This window comes from Tympanuchus pallidicinctus, unplaced genomic scaffold, assembly GCF_026119805.1.
Source record: "Tympanuchus pallidicinctus isolate F22 unplaced genomic scaffold, pur_lepc_1.0 scaffold26, whole genome shotgun sequence".
Lineage (NCBI taxonomy): Eukaryota > Metazoa > Chordata > Aves > Galliformes > Phasianidae > Tympanuchus > Tympanuchus pallidicinctus.
Window position 1 is genome coordinate 510,572 of NW_026294743.1, and position 15,337 is coordinate 525,908.

Here is a 15,337-nt window from a genome sequence, read left to right on the forward strand (position 1 = left end):
GTTTCAATTTAAACTCCTGGCTACTTGAACGGCCGTAGTATTATTAATCAAATGCAATAAGAACTCCAGAGAGAGAGTACTGGCCCCTAAGCCCATTGATGCAAAGGTGGAAAATTTTCTTGCTAACTTGAAAGAGTTTTGGCTCAAGTCTACAGCAAAAGACACAAAATGAAGCACTGCAAAAAACACTTGAAATAAGATAAAATATTAAAGAATAAAGATAAATTATTATATAATACAGAGTTTTCAGCACTTACTGCTTACCACTGTAGGATTTAACAATATTTTCCAGTTTCTATTCTACAGTGAACTGAGGCCATCTGTAACAAAGAAGATAGTAAAATGTTTCACTCTTGTTTTTTTCCCCTCTAGACTCCTATTTCTTTCTGCCAGCTTTTGTCATGGCCCTCAGCATCATCCAACCTTTTTAACAGCACACTAATTTCAGAAACAAATGAAAATCAAGCTTTAGCATAAACATATAAATGCAATTTGAGGGCAGAAATGAAATGGAATCTCAAGTATGTTATCAGGAAGTGATATGTAATTAGCTTTTGCAGCTAAAAGAAAGGCACAGCAGTGGGGTTTGGAATACACAGGTGAGCAAGTTCCTTCTAGTAAAAAAATCCATCCTTCCATAGATCTTAGAATTCATGGTCCCCTCTGGACCCAATATGAACTTATCTATTTATACAGCTTGAGGCATTTATTGCAGGAAAATAAAGAAAATAAAACTTCCAATCTGCAGAAAGATATTTAGAAGAAACTTCAGCTAATAATTTTCATACCAACTTCCACCTTGTCATTGCTCCTATCTGCAGAGAATGGAAGATAAAACTCATATAAGCATTAAGACACACTTCACCGTCAGAACTTGCCTTGAATACAGACACACATTGCTTAGTAATCACTTATCACTGAACCCTTTCATTCAATAACCAAGTTGCTGGTTATTAACAATATTAATAATAATCGACATCATAAAACTTAACTAGTGTTAATGAAAGCGCCTTACAAGTACAATTTGCAGTAGGTCATTGGTAGCCTATAGGCAAATACGATGCATGCTTTTTTGTGTTCTTTAGACATTATTAAGAAAGCCTACACAAAACTGAAAGCTCATGTCACTACTCATTTTTCATGTAATGCAATATAATTCCATCTCTTATACTTAACAGTAACACATTTTTGTTACCGGTAATACAAACTATTAAGTGCATAATTGGGAAATGAATAAAAGAAAGTACTGGTCTTCTGAATGAAAGCAATACCAAATGCCAGAATTACAAGATATGGAGACCTACAATTGACAAGAACAATACTGCCAAGGACCACATCAACACAACTGGCCACACTGTGCCTGCATCTTCTAGTTACGCTGTTCTGCCTGGCACTTCAGCACATTATTTTACGTAGACAAAGCAAGTACTGCACAGCCGTGCAGTGAAATTAACATTTAAAATATGCTTTCCCTATGATTTATTCTCTACTTGCCTTCTGGTGGGCTTCCTACAAGAACACCTGCTAATTTTAAGGTCCTGAAAAGTTCAGCTGACAGTAGAGCATATATTTCTCAGTGATATTTCTCACTATAGCAGCAAGAACAACCACTGATTGCACAACTCAAGCCCCCTTTAAAGATAATCAGTGAAGTGTTAACTTTCAAATACCCTGGAATAGAACAGTAATTTATTTCTCCCCTTTTTCTGCATCCAGCCTATAACGTCTCGTTTGCAAAATTGGCAAGAACAGGCAATCAGCTTTTCACTGACTTTCCTTGGCCTAGTAAAGGAAAAGCTAACAGAAGGAGCAGAGTAGTGGAAGATATACAGATGAAATGTGGATTTCTTTACATCATCTTTGACTGATGCCCTCAGAGATTCCAGGGTTTATTCTTACAGGATTGAGGGTGGGGCTTTTTGTTTGATTTTAACTGGAGACCACGTATTGGTCAGCTTTGAAGGTCACAAAATAAGGACATGACAGCAGGGAGGTTTTCTTCCCACTATTTTCCTTGTTAAGTGCCTCTAAAATAACAACATCACATGCTACTTAGTGAAATTGAATCAATTACATCAGATTGCTGTGTTGTGTTCAAGTACATGAAGCCCAATACTGAGCATTCTGTTTATCATTTGCCCTTTTCAGGAAACTTGGTCCTGAGGGAAATTTACAACCAAAATAAAACACTATATTATAGCCCGTGGAAGCAGCGCCAAAAACCAATGATACCATCTTCTTTCATTGAAGAGGAATCCCCCACCAACATAGGCTACTGCTGATTAGCAGGCACATGCAAAATGAACCACCTGTATGCCACAAAAGATTTCTGAACATTATCACTCTTTTAAACGCCCTGAAGCATCAGGCCACAGATGGCACTTCAAAAACTACAGCAATTTACTTCAACTAACCTCTATCTTTATTGAGATAATTACATGATAATATATGCAAATCAGTCACTGCCTTTCATAACTGCTATAGTTCTTGTTCACCAAATCCATAGGATCACAAAAATAAATGCTATCAACCCACACCATTGTCTCATAGTCCTGTTCACTGCCTCTGATTTGCAGATCAGCTGGATGGTGAAAGAACAGATACCTCGGTGCCCACAAAGGCCTTGGAAATTTAAGCTTTATAGAGACCAGAGATGCTAATGGAAATACCCAAGTTAATTAGAAGGGGGAAAACCTTTTATGTTTTGAGCAGTTTCTAGACTTACTGCAACTGGCACAAACGCATTCTTTACACTTAAAATTGTGTTCTTAGGGTGGGATTTTTTTGTGCATTGTTTTTCCTCGCTGTTATTGTTTATTTTCCTGCCTAGAGGATCAAGATCTGCTCTTCTTTCACAAGTTGATGCTCTAAACAAAGTTGATGCTACAAAGTTCATGTTACAACCTGTTAGGTCATTTGTTTTCCATCTAGTCAAGCGTGTTTACCAGGCCATGCCATAAACATTTCTCAGGAACTTTGGATAGATGAAGTCAGGTAACTTATCTACCATATGCAGTTCAAGTGCTCCAGCCACATGGACAGAGCTCTCTTGCCTGCACAAACTCCAGTGCACTGGAAGCCTTTGCCCTAGTCACTGCCATCTTACTGCTGTTTTCCAAAGGAAGGATAGCTTCTCCCAATATATTCTAATTCTGATCTTCAAAGCTGCACTCCGACATCAAGATTAAAATTAGTCATGATGAAAATGAAATAACAAAAAGGCAGCTAAGAAAACCAAACCTGAACGTTTTACAGGCTTCCAAAATTCTAACAGTTACAGAACTTACAGAATAAGCCACTGCTCTAGAGGTCATCATCACATCTGTCTGCAGCATCATTGCAAAATAGAAACAGTGTTTTCAAAACTATCGCCTCTCACACTCATGGAAGGAAAAAAAACTCACCAAACCAAAAACCTTGATGTGTAACTGCTAAGTCAAATAGGCTATAGTAGCACAGCATCCCATAAAATCCCCTGGAGAAGGCTAACTCACCACCTACCTTTGTCCAGTTAACATCATTTAAACAAAGTGTTTTCTGCAATCATTTGCTCCTACAAGAAAAGAACCAGAAACTCATTCCTCTCAGGAAGAATCACCAACCCATTTAACAAAAGCTGCCTAACTCCTAGTAGCAACTGCAAAGTAGCAACTGCAAAGTATTGGTATCACCAACTCATGCACTCCAGAAGGAATAACCAACTACTGAAACACACAGTGGAGAACAGCTTGCATAATATCAGCCCTCTTGGAAGAATCTGGTCATTCCAAGGGATAAGAGACATTAACTACACAGTTGGTTTCCTTGACTTAGTACTATACTAAAAGAAGCTCAAGTGGTACATCTGCTTTCATAAACTGAAAGTTCATTACTGACAGCAAAAATAGACTGATGTTAGATATCAGATATCTCCTATTAGTACAGACTGAAATAAGTTGCCTGAGAAATAGGAAATCTCTGCTGGCGATGGTCCTTGAGAACAGGTTAGACTGTAGCTCCTGCCAGGCACAAACAGACAACCTCCTGTGATTCGAGAGTACTTCCTGATTCTTTGCATACTGTCTTTTCCAAGTGTTCTATGGCACCTGTTAACCATTCTAGCCCACCTCAACTTCCTGGCATAGGATACCCCAAGAATTTATTCCCTCACTGAAAGCCGCTGCACAACTATCAAGTATAAGAACTGAAAAGACAATGCCTAATATTAACAGGAAAAGTCCTGATGGAGAAAAAACAACACACAAACATACATACATAAAACCCCTGTATTTGCCAGGGAAAAAAAAAGTATCTTAAAGGCATAAAGTAATAACTGAGGAGGTGCTAGCCACTGCAAGACTTGAGAATCTTGTTAAACCAAACACATGCATTACTGTGGCTGAGAAGCTGTCAAGCTGTACAGCACAGTGTCTTCACTTCTCTCCAGAAAGTTTTAAAAGCTGTGTACATTCTAAAAAGACATATATACCATTTTACACCTGACACATACATGCATGCACTACTCGTATTTAGGAGCCAAAACAAAAGCTAATTACAAAAAGATGAAGCAAGAACATGGCAACAGTTGTTACATTAGTTGAACAAGGAGGTGGCAGATAAAAGGGAATTAATGAAAACAATTATTAATGGGCAGCACAGTAACATTAATAAGCTCCCAGCAAATGAGGCAAGTAAATTAGTAATAGGATTATTTAAAGCATTGCACTCTGGTCATTTGTTTTTTCCTTCTTTACAAAAATAGCTATTGCACCACTGTACTGATTGACCACTTAAAACCTCTTAGTGTTATTATGTTATTTATCCTCCAATAAGAACTGACAACTGCTGAGGTGCCTGCAGGCTCCAATAGGTATGAGCATAACAAAATTTGATGCAACTATACAGGACAAACTAAGTTAATTAATATTATAGTTAGATAGCCTCTTATGCTTACACCCAGTTGTTTTGTTTCTTAATAAAATAAGCTTCTCCTTATTTTGTTTAGTATATAAAATTTTTATGTCCAATTGATTGCATAGCTCCATTAATCTGATATCTTACAGGATATTTGTGCAATTCAGAAATTCAACAATTCAGCACTGACACATCTTTAAGGGTCTGGAAACTTATCTGCTCTTCTGAGAGAAGGAGTTAAGTTACTATTTGTAATGAATGTTGTTTATGTCTCAAATGATAAGCATGCCTGCAGTTTGGCACAGCTCTATCAAGAAAGAGAATAAGTGAATACCTTGCTCCACTGCTGGAGCAAATGTACAAGAGCACGAAGGCAGGGCAGCAAAACCTTAACTGTATCCCAGGCAGCCCTTCTCACAGCCCAGCACATCAGAGAGAATCTAGACTTTTCTACGGTTTTGTGCTAATAAGCCAAACACAGACAGGCTTCATTCTCTGCTGCATGAGAGGCAGCAGTGACTTGTATACAGAAGGTAGAAAACAGCAAATATGCTAACAGTTACTTGCTCCCAAGATCTGGCAGCAGAGGTGACAGAATAGGATACGTACTCGTGCCTCTGTTGCCCTAATTCATACCATTTGGTGACTACATTCTGACTGGAGGAGATTTAAAGGCCATTTATTTCCCTCTCATGGGGGGGATTGGGGGGAAATAAACACAGCGCTCTTTTCTCTGTCCTTCAGGGACTTCCCTAACAGCCCACATACACACACACCTTGTGTAGTCACAGGCTAATTTGGTTTACCTTCTCTACCTCTAATCAAATGTGGAATGAGTTCTCACCCACTGTTCGGCTGGTTCCAAGTAGTGCTAATATGTAAATTGTGTTTCAACCCCCCTGCATTTTAATACCTTAGAGAGCAATTTTTCCTGCATTTGAATCATTGTACCACCAATTACATGGATGATGAATCCAGCCTAGAGTATTTGCCCACGCTTAACATACATAACTAATGAAATAAACATTAATTAGTAAAATACTAGTACAGTGACATGAGACATAAAGCACTACAACCGTACTAACTGCTACTAATGGTATATTAAAGAAATATGAGAATAAACTCTGAAACTGGAGGTTAAAGAACTTTTCAATCTATGCATAGAAACAACTAGTTACATCTGTAATAAGAGCTATGCCCAATCAGTAGTCCAGCAAGAAGTTGCCCCAGCCATGATATATCAGAAATGATATTCATCAGTTAATTACTACAGTAGGTGCATCCCATTCAGTACATTCTCTACCCAGAAGACAGACAGTCTGGACAGGAAACCAATCTAGACTAGTTCAGCTTCTCATGGCTGCAATGACACTGCCCTCATTACAGCAAGGCTTGATTTAAACCAAGCTTCAATACACCGCAATTCTTTTTGCTGCCACTGATTTAAGTAAGAAAACATTTAGCCACTTTGACACTTCACTGTCATATAGGACTACTGAGATACAGCTTGACTTCAATTTCAAAGCACATCAGGTTGGTTTTAAGTTACATTTTGATGCAGTGGAACTTAAACAGTTTTTCTAAACTCAATCACTGCAAATACTTATCCAGATACTGAATGCTTTATTCTAGTAGTGAGGTTAACTTTATTAACAACCGGTCAAAACCTTGCCACATCTTCGGCTATTTCACACCAACTTTCAGACAACCAGCTTAAAGACTGCACTACCTGAACGTTCTTCTCTACCTGTAAAACTGTCAAGGCCTAATATACATATATATATATATTTTTAAAAACATTCCTTTCCCACTACACCCCCAACACATTTCTTTTGAATCTCTAATACTACTGCCACAGCAATTCAGACCACAGAAGGTTTGTTGATTTTCCTGCTGTTTTTCCCTGTCCTCAGCTTCCTTTAACTCCATTCTTTCTTGCCTCAGCTAAGACTAATTATACCAGAACTGGTGTTTGCATCAAGAGACACAAGTTCTCAGAATATTTGCACCAAAACAGAGGTCAGAGGTTCACCGTGGAACACTGTGCTTTTCATAGTTATTTCCTCATATACAGAACCAAGCAGTGATTGGTTAGGGAACAATATGAACCTGAACCCAGAACTATTGTAACTGTGCTGAAAAAAGCAGTGTAGAAATGATGCTGTAAAATCTGAGTGGGACCTCTAGGCAATTAATACTTTAGGATACCAATACTTAGTCTTTTTTTTTTTTTTCCCTCATTTGTGAGAAGTTTGATAAAAAGCATTAGAACAGCCATGATTAGGAAGCCTAGGTCAAAGGTACTAAAAAAAAAAAAAAAATTTAGCATGGGATGCAAATGAACTCAACAAAAGCCTCAAATGAGACATTTTTGTGGCCTCCTTAGCCACTCAATAAGTTAGAACAGGGAGTCTTCCCTAGAATGCAGAGCTTCTGAGAAAGTTAAGATAACCAGAGCTGCAGAAACAAAACGTCTTCTGCTTACACTGTTCATAGGTGACACTAACGAAACTGGTAATAAAGCAATTGAACTTACTTGCTCAGCATTTCCAATTACCTTTCCCAACATGCTCTTCCCTGGCTTTGCCTGTCCTCTCTCTCACATTAGTGACTTCACACCACACAGTGAAAGCAAGGCTTCTGGTGTGTTCAAACGGGCATCAACATGAGAGTTGCAAAACATACTCAAAATTAATCCCAACTATGCTCGGGGGGATGATACAGCCTGATACTCAGATCTGTCTGAAACCAGCTCCCAAGATACATTAATAAGTTTGTTTCAAAACAGAGAAAATAATGTTGAGAATTCAAGTACATAAACCTCAGCTGTAAACAGACACGTACATACTGCAGTCTGTGTGAGCACCCATGTACTTCTAAACAGAAAGAGACAGTGGCATTTATTCGATTTCTATCTCAAGGTTGGCTGGAAAGATATTTACAGAAGTCCAGAAGTGTCAGTCAATATTTCCTGTCATGTCTATGCTGAATGAGCCCTCTGCAGAAGGATTCAGAGCAGCAACATACAGACCTCCGAGCCAGCAGCAAAGAACCATAACAGTTTAGTTCTGCTCTAACCCAGACCATTAGCACTAAAGACCTTTCTGTACAAGCAGGACAAATGACAAAAAGGAAACCTGGTTACCAGCACTATCATACATCTTGTCGAATTCACCTCACTAATACCAGGACAGATCATGTAAATTACTTGCCTGGAGCCCAGTAAATTTGCTCCCCTGAGTTTTCAGCCTGGTATAATTACCAACTCGATTAATTGCACATCAGTTCTCTAATCCTGCACTGCTCACTCTAAGGACAGGTACTAGATACTTGATTTTTACTCTTTTTAAAGCCTCTGAAGGCAAAAGTCTATTTTTAATACATATAATTAGTTCATTCCTAAAAAAAAAACCAAACAAACACCTGATTGATTGTGGCAGGTTACAGGTAGCTTTGAACCTTCCAAGTAAACCAAGACCATACTGTGATTATTTCCATCTCTATCAACAGCAGTGAATCAACAGCTTCCAAAATCAACTGAAAGTAGCAGGTGCCATCCTGCTGTCTCAAAGACTGAATACTCCTTAATTATTTACTTCACAGCTTTTCTACAAAATCAGTAGTTCTGTCTCTTTAACACTTCAGTATTTCTCTTAAAGCGCCAGCATTCAGAGTCTGGTGGCTTTAAGAGAAACTACATCCCTAAAATTAGATTTCACGTAAGTGAATTTAAAGGAAGGCTGAAAGCACTAATCTTATGACATAAAGAGCAAACAAAAAGCAAACAACAACAAAAAACCCCAAACCACCAGTACAGAAGCCAATAAATGAATTAATAAAGCACTGATTTGGATCAGTACTTCAGTGCACAGCAGAAATTCACATCTAACCAAATACAGCTGCTTTCTGAAGGGAAGCTATGAATGAACAGCTTAATTGGACATTTGCAAGACTAACTTGTCAAAAATAATCACTGCGTACATGACCCAACCGGAAATATTTTATATCAACCACAATTTAAACTTCTATGTAAGCTACTCCTTGGTCTTTGAAGAGGTACACATGATGTTCTGTTTATTACAGTATTACCATGTATTTTCAAATCTCTTGAGTGTTTTTCTGGTCTGAAGTAACAACAAATTCATTTTGTGTTCAACTTAGAAAAGGTGATCAGATGCACTGCTTATGTTTTTTCTGTTTTTTCAAGGTTTTTTTTTTCTCCTGTTTTTCCTCTCAAATAAAATCCTACCACTAGGAAACATTTTTTCACTTTCTGCATACAAAGCTAAAAAAAAAAAAAAAAAAAAAAAAGAAACATATGGTGATAAAGACCAAATAATTACGTCCACAATCTAGGGAAGCAAAACTGGGTAATTGCAGCACATTAGAATTCACATAGTAACTAACAGGAGAGGTTACTAAAGAGACTACTCTTTTTCAATGAGAAAATAACCCACTTAGCATTACCTAACACTTTAGCATTACCTAACACAATGTATACATACTGCAGGTATTTCTGTATGTCTACACCTGCATACTTCTAAGCACATCACTCTTGATGTTTGCCAATAACTAGAAGATTGTCTCAGTAGCATTAGCTTCAATTTTCTACTTGTGCATCTTTTTTTCCCCCCCCAATAAACGCTTAATGAAACATTTCAGAATATTTTAAAAAGACAACAAGCACGCATTGGGAAAGGAGATTTAAAGGAAAGGTTAAATCCCTCCCACTTGGGACCTGGAAGAAATGGTGCATTTCACACTACTCGTGTAGTGAGAATGAAGTGACACTCCCTGTCCATGACCACAAGATAGCAGACCATAGATGGAAAAAGCCAGTATCTTCACACTGAGACATCTTTTTCATCCACCTGTTGAACAATTGTATATTCAAAATAGTGTCTCATTACATTCCCACTTCAGTAACATAGGAAGTAACAAACCCATCTATGCCTTTGAGGCCAGATACATCAGGAAGCCTTTCAAAACTCAGTTACTATTGCACTCCCAGCCTCCTGTACATTCATTATAAACATATGAGTTGTCAAGTGATGCAAAGTAATCAGTTCTGCTCATAGTGAAACTGTTCTGTTAATAAAGGCTTCCTATGCAATCACCTGTATTGCTTTAGTGTACGCAACAACAGAAAGAGATTCAATGTATTGTCAGAATAGAAGACAACAATGCATTCATGTGCTATCACTGTCATTCAGGTCACTGTGAGCATCAGAGTAAGAAAAAAAATATACCACTAGAGTAGATACCATACCATACATGTAAACAGAAAGTGAAAGGGAAAGAAATGAATACAGGAGACCTAGACATGTCAGTCTCTAGAGACTCTGGGGTATAAACATTACATCAATTACTTAATGCAAGCTAACTATTTCAGTTCTACTTTCACAGTCCTTTCCAGTTCAGCTTTAAAGCGGTCTGTAGAAGCAGCCATCTCAGAGTCAAACTAAGCTGTGCGGCTGCTGGCTTGTACTGAAGTCCTTGTACATTATGTTACACTGCGCAAAGCATAGAGGAAACACAAACTTCAAAGATTACCCAATTTATTAAAGCTTAATGAGCCATTGCTGCAAAACTCGCAAAGCACACAATAACTTACATTCTGATTCCAGACTGCAATTTACTGATCAGTTACTGAAGCAAAAGCACCTCAGTTCAACAGCAGATACTGACCGATACTGACTGACACTGAGAATTACTAAGTTTAAGGACAAATCTGAAATGATGTAAGAAAAAACACCACCACCACTTATTTTCCATACCTTGAGAATAAGACTACTAGAGATACCCTGCCATTCATCTATTTTACATACTGGCATACGGCTACACTACAGTTGCTGGCCACAAGAGTGAACACTTTTTCTGAAAGAAAAAAAAAAACAAACAAAAAAACCTAATACTTGGAAGACAGGCCCACTTAAATGCAATAGATATAAAACACCATCCCAAGAACATTCAGTGGAATCAAATTATCACACCAATATTCAGGTCACAAGTTCAAAGTGAAATTAAGGACGATCCTGATAGAACTTTCTCACCACCTTCTGATCAGTCTGCAGCCTATGTAAAACAGATCTAGCCCTGGTAGGCAGCAATTTAAACCAGTCCGCATGAATACATGGTGTCCCCAGGTCAGAACAAACTACACAAGCGTAAATACCTTTCCCAACTTCAGAAATAGTCCTCCCTGGACACTAGATACAGAAGCAAAAAATAAAAATAAAAAATAAAAAACCACAAGCCAGGAAGGGAAGCAAGTTTGAGCTGCTTCTGTGTGCCCTGCCCTTCTTGGTACCCCAAGGCACTCATTAACCCAAGCTGCCACAATATGACTCTAAATATAATCCCACAGATAATGCCATAAACAGCTATCCTTACTAGGTCCACAAAGAAATCATGACCAGGTTTTCAAACCTATGAGCCTTTAATTCTTGGGGAAAAAAAAATGAAAGTTTTCTTGGTTTTAATCTGCTACATAGCACTACTTAATTTCTTCTATCAATGCTTCGATACATGAACACGTTAAGTTCAGACAAGAATTATTCAAGTTGTGAAACTTCTTTTTAATTCAATATCAGAAAATCACTGAGCACAAGTCATGGCATAGCAAGTTAATTTCAACTGCTACAAGCATCTAGTGGAACAGAGACCAGCAAGGCAACTAAGAGGGTTGCTCTAAAAGCAGTGCCTCCTATTTGATTATGTTGACCCACAAAGGCAGAGACAGCTATTGGATAAAGCAGTAGAGGCTGCACCTTCCCACCAGTACTCCATCACACGTCGTTATGTGACAGACAGCAGCTGAGGGGCAGACAAAATGGCAACTGACACTGAAGTGCTGAAAAAGCAAAGGTGTGTCACTGAACTCCTCCATGTTGAATAACTGGCATCCACTGACATTCACCAACACTGGCTGAACATTTATGGAGGCTAAACAGAGGCAGTGGGTGATAAAGTTCAGCAGCAGCACATCACCCATACCATGCTTTTTTTTTTTTTTTTAATCTGCATAAACATGGCATGCAGGCTCTCATTTATTACTAATAAAAATGCATAGTTAATGGCAGGTACCACGTTGTACATAGAACAAGTGTTTTGTAGCTGAGAATTTGTTCTGTCAAACAGAGTTACTGTGCTCTTTGCACCTGTTGTAGTTTCTGTGAAAATGAAGAGGCAGCATTAGCGTTGGAACAAGGCACATACTGAAGTTATTTTGTCAAAGCACTTTGGCATTATATCCACAGGGCAAGGTTTTCAGCCTGGGATTTTTTTTTTTTTTCAAGCCCTCTTGGACAAAGCATAACATATCACTGTATACAGCTGAAAGAAAAGGAACACAGAGCATCTTGAAAATAAGTGACTAAATCACTTCTTGAAAATCAACCCTAAAACAGTGGAACTATTGTCGGTATTATTGCACAGCATGAAGGTGAGCCACGTCTGCCTCACTTCAGACTCCGGAACTTTATGCAAGGCTTTTGAAAAACTACCTGCAATGTTTTTCCTCCTTTTCCTTCACTTACATTATTGCACTAACAGCATGGGAGAAATAGATCACTAAGTCATACCTGGTGAAAAAGTTTAATTCACATCCCTATTGCTCAGACAATTAAAAGCAGTTCTTAGTGCCAAGAACCATCGAGGCAGACTCTCACAGCACTGTGCTAAAGCTCTGGGAGATCATTTTAATTTTTAGTACAAGCTCATCCAGTTGGCTTCAATTTACAAATAATCCTGCATTTTAAAGCAGCCTTCCTGCTTTAATTGATTGATTTGGATTGAACTTCTTTCCTCATTCCGAGGTTAAGGAAAAAAGTAGTTGTTCTAGTACTGCTTAAGTGAAACCATAGACTATGGAAATAACATATCTCCAACCTTACACAGAAAGTCACACATAGTCTAAAACAAGTTACTGCACTTAGTTTGAGAAGTAACAGGCTTCACTTTGAACAGTTTACTGTAAAACGTGAAGTTGAAAAAATGCAAACATAGAAATAACAGAATATACAATACAGTGGAAAAGAAAATAATGAAACAAATCAGTTTGCTTTTTACACCTGTATGCTTCTTCTCTAATCAGTAAAAGTAAAAGAGGACAAAGTGAAAACAATATTTTAGGAAATATTTTAGGAAATATTTTTAAAAGGCTTGCACTTACAAATAGATGCTAGATGGTTAAAAAGAACATACTAGTTGGGCGAAGATCAACTTCAATATAGTTTTTTTTATAACCCCCATCCCAGACAACACATAAAATATATGCAATACTTTTATGAACTTCCATTTGAACACTTTAGCCCAGGCTCAGCTGTTTCTAATTACAGTCCCCCCTCCATTAAAGACACAGTATAAAAAAAGAAAAAAAAACCCACAAAATTACCAGCAATAAAACATTCTTTATTAACAGAACTACACCCAATATAAGACCAACATAATTCCTAGATTACAACACAAACATTTAAAATACGCTGTGCATTGTAATGCACCCAAGCCAAAACGTGTAATCATCTGACAAAAAAGCCATATGTTTTTAACTAAAAAAAAAAAATAAATGCCCAGCTACTGGAAGTCATAATAAAAGTACCATGGACACATAACATAAATTCCTAAAAACTTCATCAAGAAAAACCAGTCCCACACAGATACACTGAAAAAAAAAAAAACTATTAGGCCTACAACAGCAGAATTTCATACAAAAAAAAAAAAAAAATTTAACAATAGAATTACCAGCAGTACTCACCACAAAACACAGTTAGTAAAACAGAACACACAGAAACAAATACCTTCCTTACTTTTAGGACATTAGCCGCAAAGCTTCTGAACAACAAGACCAGCCAAAAACCAACTCCCAGATCTGAGCTGGGGGGACCACTTTATGTACCAAAGCACTGATTACCTGATTGCCAACATCTGATTCAAACCACAGGTGCAGCCAATTGCTCATTGCAGCACTCGCAGGCAAGACAAATGAAGTGAAAATCAGTACAAGGGAGCTATAATATAACAACTTCTGATCACTGAACCAAAGATATACATATATTTGTATAATTATTTTGTTTCTTATCATAAGCCTCTAAAGAATAATGAATTTGCCTTCTGCTGTTAGTATCTGCATGTTGTTTTTTTTTTACTTCTATAACTGTACAAGAAATTGTGTAAACATACCTAAACATATCTAAATGTCATTTTCAACTTACAAGTACTGATACTTCTATGAAATCACATCAATTTTTATTAGCAGACTTCAAAGACTTTCAAAGCATGCTTTGACTAAAGGCCCCTCAAAACCTGAGTTCCTTTGTATCATATATATCACAAAATGCATGCATGCATGTGCATGGTCAATAGACTAGGCAAAGCAGTTGTATTGGCTCCTTGAACAGTGGCTCCCACATTCAACAGAAATACCCTTTTCCTATCTGTGTTTTTTGTTTTTTTAATTTAGCATCCCCTGCTATTTGTAGATGAAAAAAGTGAACCAAAAGTTCTGACTGAAAATCACTGACGTGATTAGTTAACAGCTGCCAAAAAAATCCAAGGAACACAGGTGATGTTAATGGCTTAACAGTTTGAAACCATCCCTCGCCACACTTGCTCCCAAACTCAACAATCTTTTTTCTTACTGTTCCCCGTAAGACAATGTCTGGTTATATGGCAGATTACAGATATACCCCCCCAAAAGGCATGCCCCCTACTTCAAAATCTAAAATGTTTCTGCCTGTTGCTTATTTCATGTGCTGAAATAAAACACAGCAGGCAGCCTGTGGAGTATTTAACAAACTCGAGACTGAATATTCCATTCCCTGCTATCCCCAAAGGGGATCTCACAATCTGCAAAAGGATCAAGCATGCATGTTAAATATGGCTTGCAAGAACGCAGTACTTAAGAGTTCAGACCCTGTAAACTCAAATTTAGAGAGATCTTCTTTCAAATAAGTGGGACAGTCTGTATGTTTATGTCTTAAATGATAAGCTGTTGAGTTTTGTCCTCTACAAAATTCCAATTTCTTCTCAGGCATTGGTTAAATTTATACAGTAATAAAAAATTCAGACTCAGAGCAAAGTGTCCCCTGGACCTACACGGTAGTGAACTGTCCTTGTACAAACCTTTATGCAGTGCCACAGCATGATCTCTAAACACTCATGCTAAGTAGAAGCTGCAGCTCAGGGTACATAAGGAACAAATTTTTCAAACTCAAAGAAAGAAATACTTTCAAACTCAAAGTAAACTGCTGGGAAAGGCAATTATTACGTGTCTGTGATTGATCAACTTTCCATATAGGAATGCGTGAGCTTTCATTTATGACTTGCTTTGTCAGTGGCATAGGGCTTTGAAGGAAAAGGGCTTTTTAATGGATTTTTTTTCTAGGTAGGGTATTAAAATAGCACGGAGGCAATTTAAATCACAAACAATGACACTTTACAATTT

The 15,337-nt window shown here is 37.7% G+C and overlaps 1 long non-coding RNA gene across 9 annotated transcripts in view; it reads right to left on the reverse strand.

The window, feature by feature from the left end:
* The window catches only part of LOC128084331 (uncharacterized), a 207,798-nt gene that overhangs the window by 190,598 nt on the left and 1,863 nt on the right, over window positions 1-15,337 (reverse strand). Inside the window, exon 1 of one of the 9 annotated variants that reach the window (XR_008208469.1) lies at window positions 10,950-11,060. The exons of the other annotated variants lie outside the window; for them this stretch is intronic. This is a non-coding gene — a long non-coding RNA (uncharacterized LOC128084331). Of the gene's footprint in view, window positions 1-10,949; window positions 11,061-15,337 lie in introns of those variants that run through there. 9 annotated transcript variants of the gene reach the window in all.